Source organism: Arachis hypogaea, chromosome 17, assembly GCF_003086295.3.
Source record: "Arachis hypogaea cultivar Tifrunner chromosome 17, arahy.Tifrunner.gnm2.J5K5, whole genome shotgun sequence".
Classification (NCBI taxonomy): Eukaryota; Viridiplantae; Streptophyta; class Magnoliopsida; order Fabales; family Fabaceae; genus Arachis; species Arachis hypogaea.
This window is the reverse complement of record NC_092052.1, coordinates 68949577-68956506: the sequence shown is the minus strand read 5'-3', so window position 1 is coordinate 68956506 and position 6930 is coordinate 68949577. Positions and strand designations below refer to the sequence as shown.

The window sequence follows — 6930 nt, the reverse complement described above, 5'->3', positions numbered from 1 at the left end:
CCTGGGTTTCCCTTTTACTGTTGTATCTGACACCTGATGTTTTGCTTGTTATTGTCCGAGTTTTTTCCTTATTTGCCCGAGTTGTTTGGTAGTAACCCCATAGTTGACCTATGTCTTCTCGAAAAAACATTACTGAGATGTCTACTAAGATCCCGGACGGCATGTCTGATTGGATGAATTCTATAGTTTTACTGTGGCTGACTGCGACTTAGGAGGTTCTGTAGAATTTGTAGGGATAGGGATGAGGAGAAGAATTATGAGTTGGTGTCACCGGACCCTGAGGAGAGGGTTTGTTTTCCTTCCTTGACTACGGGGGAACGACCATTTTTCTATGCTTATGACTACTTTTTCAGTCAATTGAATATTACCATCCCTTATACCGCCTTCGAGATCGACTTGTTGTGGTCTTATAATGTAGCCTGGATAAGGCTTCTGTTATTGTCCCCTAGTTTGGTGTTGGCTAGGGATAAACCGCTATTTTATGGTTTATAATGTGTTTAATTGTGTGGTTTTATCATGATCTTTACCCACTTATTCATATAATCACCATGCATTTATATTTCTTTCTTAAAATTATTAAACGATTAAAAACTTGCTTCCTAGAGACTTTTAATTATGTATTTTAATTCTCCTTTATTCCATTCGATGCCGTGATCTGTGTGTTAAGTGTTTTAGGCTTTATAGGGCACGAATAAGTTGGAGATTGGAAAGGAAGCTTGCAAAAATGGAAGGAACACAAGAAATTAAGGAGATGACCAGCGAGAAGTGACGCGGCCGCATGGCTCACGCGACCGCGCGAAAGAGAGGAAATCGCAGTGACGCGGCAGCATAGCTCACGCGACCGCTCGGATTGGAATAGCATAAGTGACGCGGAGGCGTGGACGACGCGTCCGCGTGGAGAAGCAAAACGCCGAATGACGCGTCCGCATGAATGACGCGATCGCGTGACGTGCGCGATCTGCATAATCTGCAGAATCGCTGGGGACAATTTCGGGCCCTATTCTGCCCCAGTTTTCGGTCCAGAAAAGCAGACTAGAGCCAGAGAACATGCAGAAACCAACAACATCATTCATTCCAGATAGTTTTAGTTTTTCAGATCTAGTTTTCCTCTGCTCTAGGTTTTCTCTCTACACATTCATAGTTCTTAGGATTTTTAATTGCTTTTTGCATTGGGATATTGAGAAGAGTTGTTACCTCATCAAGACTTCGTTATTCTAGTTCGTTTTCCTTACTTGGCTTTACTCTTCCATGTCCTTTAATTTATTTCAATCTTACTATTGGATTATTTTAGAATTTATCAATACAAGAGTTATTTTTATTTTTAATTAATTCCTTTGAGTTTTATTTATCATGTCTTCCTTTAATTCCCTTTCCTATGTTATGAATTCCACATTCACAATGAGCGAGTAGTTCCCTAACTTGATGGGGAGTTGATTGAAAGGAACCCTTGAGTTGGAGTGCTCAAGGGAGAAATTGTAATTGGGTTTATTATTGGTTTGCTCTCTAGTCACTAACGCCAGTCCTTCCAAGTAAGCGGATTGGGACTTGTGAATAGACACAGCATTCCAACTTGTTTGACTTTCCCTTACCTAGTAAGGGATAACTAAACAGAACAACCCCAATTATCAATTAATCTTGAAAGTACTGCAACAAGAATAGGGCTTCCAACTAATCTACTCCCAGTCAAGGCTTTTATTTAAATTACATTAATTCTCTGATTTAATTTCCTGTCATTGAACTCAAATCTTTTTTGAAAACCATCTGATTAATAAAATAGCATACTTTCCTGTAACTCGTTGGGAGACGACCTGGGATTCATACTCCCAGTATTTTAACTTTAATTTCTGTGACATCCTTTTAAATTGATAAACAGATTTCTGGTTGGTTGAGAACTATACTTGCAACGCATATCTTATAACAATTCTTAACTCGCCAATTTCCGCCACGTCAATTTTTGGCACCGTTGCTGGGGAGTTGCAATAGAGTGCCAAAGTTATTAATTGGAATTTATTTATTTGCATTTTATTTTGTTTTGCTACTATGAGCTGCTTGTTTTTTTCGCTAGATGACGCGTTCACTTCCTGATCCAAGCTTGCCAGTATTCGATCCTGAGATTGAAAGAACTATTTTACAAATAAGGCAAGCTCGGCGTTGGTTAGTCCTCTCTGAGGGCGGATCTGAAACGTCATTTGAGGAAGAAACCAGTCCCCGTTCTTCTGATTTGGTTGATTTACGTATAGGTGACATGGCAGCACCTAGGAGAGTTACTATCCAGGAGGCTGGAGCCCCTGATTTTTCAATGCAACCATTTCAAGCACATCATCCAGCGGTGGCTATAGACTTTGAAATAAAGACCGCACTGCTCAATTTGATGCCCAAGTTTCATGGCTTACCTGCTCAAGAGCCTATCAAGCACCTGAGAGATTTTCAAGCAGTCTGTTCTACTGTCAGGCGTGATGGTGCAGATAAAACTTCAATTTTGCTGAAATCCTTCCCATTTTCTCTTGAGGGAAAGGCAAGATAGTGGTACTACATTCAACCCGCAGCAACTGTATCCAACTGGGATACACTCAGAAGAAAATTTTTGGAAAAGTTCTTTCCAACTGAAGTTACTGATAAACTTAGGAAAGATATTTCCATGATTGTTCAGGATGATTCTGAAACTCTCTATGAGTACTGGGAGCGCTTCAATAATCTTCTGGAAGCTTGCCCCCACCATATGATTGACAAGATAGTGTTACTCGGCTACGTCACACAGGACATGAGGCCCCAAGATAAGACCACATTGGAAAGTGCTAGCAATGGGTCTATGAAAAAGTATAAGACCACTGATGAGGCATGGCAATTGATCAGCAACTTAGCTGAATCTACTAAGAATCACAGGAAGAAACAAGGCCGTGCAAAATCTGTTGCAGAAGTATCCTCTAGCAGAGAGACTGCTGCTTTAACTCAGAGTATCTGTGAAATGACCAACTTGCTGAAGCAGATGCAATTGAACCAACAACACGTTCAGCAAGCTCAACCTTCTCCACCACAGCAAAACCAACAGTTAGTCCCACAGAGAGTTTGCAAAATCTGTACTGATTATAGCCACTATACTGATGAATGTCCACAGCTCCAGCAGGAAGACAACACCGTGGCAGCCACTCATAATTTCTATGACCGCCCCAACCAAGGGTACAATCAAAGTGGCAATTATAACCATGGATGGCAGGACAATTCTAACCAGAATTGGAGGGACAACAACAACAGAGGAGGCAGAGATAATCAGGGAAATCAGAGGTGGAATAACAACAACAACAGGCAGCAGAACCAGTACCAGCCTTATAGAGCACCTCACCTGAGGCAATCCCAAGGACCACAGAATACCCAACAGCAGACCTCTCAAATTACTTATCCTTCTTCTTCTGCTAATGATGACTTACTACAATCTATTGATCGGAGACAGCAGACCATAGAAAATAACATTAATGCCACTCTGAATGGTCTGAACGCTACTTTGCAAGCTCTTGTCTCCTAGATTGGATCAATGAATAACTCTAATAACCAACCTTTGAGCTCCAGTAGAATTCCCTCTCAACCATTACCTAATCCCAAGGGCGGTATTAATGCCATCACCCTAAGGTCCGGAACCACACTGCAGGAGAGGAACCAGGAGGAGCCAAGCCCACCAGAACACACCTCAGCTGAAGAGGTAGTGGAAATAGAAGATGTTGAAGAGGAAGAAGACATACAGGACATAACTGAAAAAGAAGAAGTTCAACCACAGGAGGAAGCATCAAAAGGCGCAGACACTGTAGAAGACACCACTCCTATTCTATTTCCACAACTTGCAAGGAAGCCCAGGAAGCAGCTGGAACCTGATCCAAAAATGGTAGAGATATTCAAAAAGGTTGAGGTAACTGTTCCTCTATTTGATGTTATTCAACAGGTACCTAAGTATGTAAAGTTTCTAAAAGATTTATGTATACATAAAGACAAAATTAATGAATTAAAAACTATTCCTTTAGGAAGTTCCATATCTGCTTTAATGGGTGGTTTACCTGAAAAGTGTAGTGACCCAGGTCCTTGTATGGTTAATTGTACTATTGGTGGTGTAGTATTTTCTAATATTTAGGAGCATGTGTGAGTATAATGCCTTTGTCTATATATGATGTTTTGAGGCTCCCTCCCTTAAAAAGGTCGGCAGCTCGTTTTGTGTTAGCAGATAAAAGCATTATTACAGTGGTTGGAGTTGCTGAAGATGTATTAGTGGGCATTAAGGGACTCACGTTCCCCACTGATTTTTATATCCTGGAAATGCCCCAAAATGACTCAGAGAAGCCATCATCAATCCTACTCGGAAGGCCATTCCTGAAGACCTCAAAGTTTAAATTAGATGCTTTTTCAGGAACATACTCTTTTGAAATAGATGGCAGAGTAGTAATCTTCAATCTGAATGGAGTTATGAAGCATCCTCCGGAGGATCAGTCTATCCTTCAGTGTGACATTATAGATGAGACTGTGGCTGAATTTCACCAGGAGGAATTTGAAGAGAAGTACATAGGACAAGGTCCAAGTGTGGAGACATTCTCAGAGGACAATGACAGTGCTTTACCATTGTTACCAGCTCCAGACAACCCAGAGCCTGACCGTGATCAGAAGTTAGAGCTAAAACCCCTTCCTTCACACCTCAAATATGCTTACCTTGAAGACAAGCAGAAGTTTCCAGTTATCATTGCAAGGGAGCTCACTTCTCAACAAGAAGAGCAGTTACTTGGTGTGCTGAGGAGGCACAAAAAGGCAATTGGTTGGAGTTTGGCAGACATAGTAGGCATCAACCCTCAAGTCTGTGAGCATAGAATATTTTTAAAAGAGGGAGCAAGACCTGTCTGTCAACCCCAGAGAAGACTGAACCCCACTATCCTTGAGGTTGTCAAAAAGGAAGTGACCAGACTACTGGAGGCAGACATCATCTACCCCATCTCAGACAGTGAATGGGTGAGCCCAGTACAAGTAGTGCCAAAGAAGTTTGGAGTCACTACAATGAAGAATGAGCATGGAGAGCTCATGGAAACCAGAGTTCAGAATGCCTGGAGGGTCTGCATTGACTACAGACGCCTCAACCAAGCAACCCGTAAGGATCACTATCCTCTTCCATTCATTGATCAAATGCTGGATCGCCTGTCAGGTAAATTACATTATTATTTTTTAGATGGTTACACAAGTTATTTCCAGATTTATATAGCTCTTGAGGATCAGGAAAAGACCACTTTTACGTGTCCTTTTGGGACTTATGCTTACAAGAGAATGTCCTTTGGCTTGTGCAATACACCAGCTACTTTCCAAAGGTGTATGATGAGCTTTTTCTCTGATCTTATTGAGGACTGTATGGAAGTTTTTATGGATGATTTAGTGTATACGGCGATTCCTTTAGCCTTTGCTTAGATGGATTATCTAGAGTATTAGATAGATGTGTCAGTACAAACCTTGTATTAAATTTTGAGAAATGTCACTTTATGGTAAAATAAGGTATTGTACTAGGACATATTTTGTCTAATACTGGCATTTCTGTAGATCCAGCAAAGGTGGATGTCATTTCTAGTTTACCTTACCCCTCTTCTGTGAGGGAAGTCCGTTCATTTCTTGGCCATGCAGGTTTTTACAGGAGATTCATTAAGGACTTCAGTAAGGTAGCACTTCCCTTATCCAGACTACTGCAGAAAGATATTGAGTTCGAGTTCAGTGAAAATTGCAAACAAGCGTTTGATAAGCTGAAGACCGCTCTGACTCAAGCTCCAATTGTGAGAGGACCAGACTGGAGCCAACCATTTGAAATAATGTGTGATGCTTCCAACCATGCCGTAGGAGTAGCACTGGCTCAGCGTGAAGGTAAGGATCCTTTTGTTATTGCTTATGCGTCTAAAACTTTAGATGCCGCTCAGTCCAATTACACTACTACTGAGAAAGAGCTTCTTGCTATTGTTTTTGCTCTGGATAAATTCTGAGCCTATTTACTTGGTACTAAAGTAGTAGTGTATTCAGACCACGCAGCTCTAAAGTATTTATTAGCTAAAAAGGAGTCCAAACCAAGGCTTATACGTTGGATACTGCTATTACAAGAATTTGATTTGGAAATTAGGGACAGAAGTGGTAACCAGAATTTAGTGGCAGACCACTTGAGTCGCCTTGAACATATTACAGATGACTCCACTCCTATAGCTGATAATTTCCCATTTGATAACCTGCAAGCAATATCTGAGATAGTCCCTTGGTATGCACCTATAGCTAATTATCTAGTTAGCCGCACCTTTCCTCCAAACTTTTCTAAGCATCAAAGAGACAAGCTGAAAAGCGAGTCTAAATTTTATATATGGGATGACCCATATTTATGGAGATGTGGCACTGACCAGGTAATTAGACGGTGTGTGCCTCAATCACAATTCCAGTCCATCTTAGAGGCCTGTCACTCATCTGAGAGTGGAGGACATTTTGGCCCTAAAAGAACTGCTAGAAAAATCTTAGACTGTGGATTCTGGTGGCCTACTCTTTTTAGAGACGCTGCTGAATTTTGTAGATCTTGTTTCCCATGCCAGAAATTTGGTAATATATCCAGGAGGGATGAGATGCCTCAACAAATTATGCTTTTTTGTGAAATTTTTGACGTTTGGGGCATTGACTTCATGGGTCTATTTCCAAATTCTAATAGTTATTTTTATATATTGTTAGCTGTAGATTACATTTCCAAATGGGTGGAAGCAATTCCTACCCACACTGATGATGCTAACACTATTGTTTCCTTTGTGAGAAACCACATTATTTGTCGCTTTGGATCACCACGAGCAATTGTGAGCGATCAAGGCACCCATTTTTGTAACAGGAGACTAACAGGATTAATGAAGAAGCATGGGATAATTCATAAGGTTGCAACAGCATACCACCCTCAGACTA

The 6930-nt window shown here is 41.0% G+C and overlaps 1 non-coding gene across 1 annotated transcript; it reads right to left on the bottom strand.

Moving 5' to 3' along the window:
- Positions 1-2617: 2617 nt before the first annotated feature.
- Positions 2618-2725, bottom strand: LOC112768493 (small nucleolar RNA R71). Its single transcript, XR_003185913.1, has one exon. It is a non-coding gene; the product is annotated as a small nucleolar RNA R71 (small nucleolar RNA).
- Between the last annotated feature and the right edge of the window lie 4205 nt (positions 2726-6930).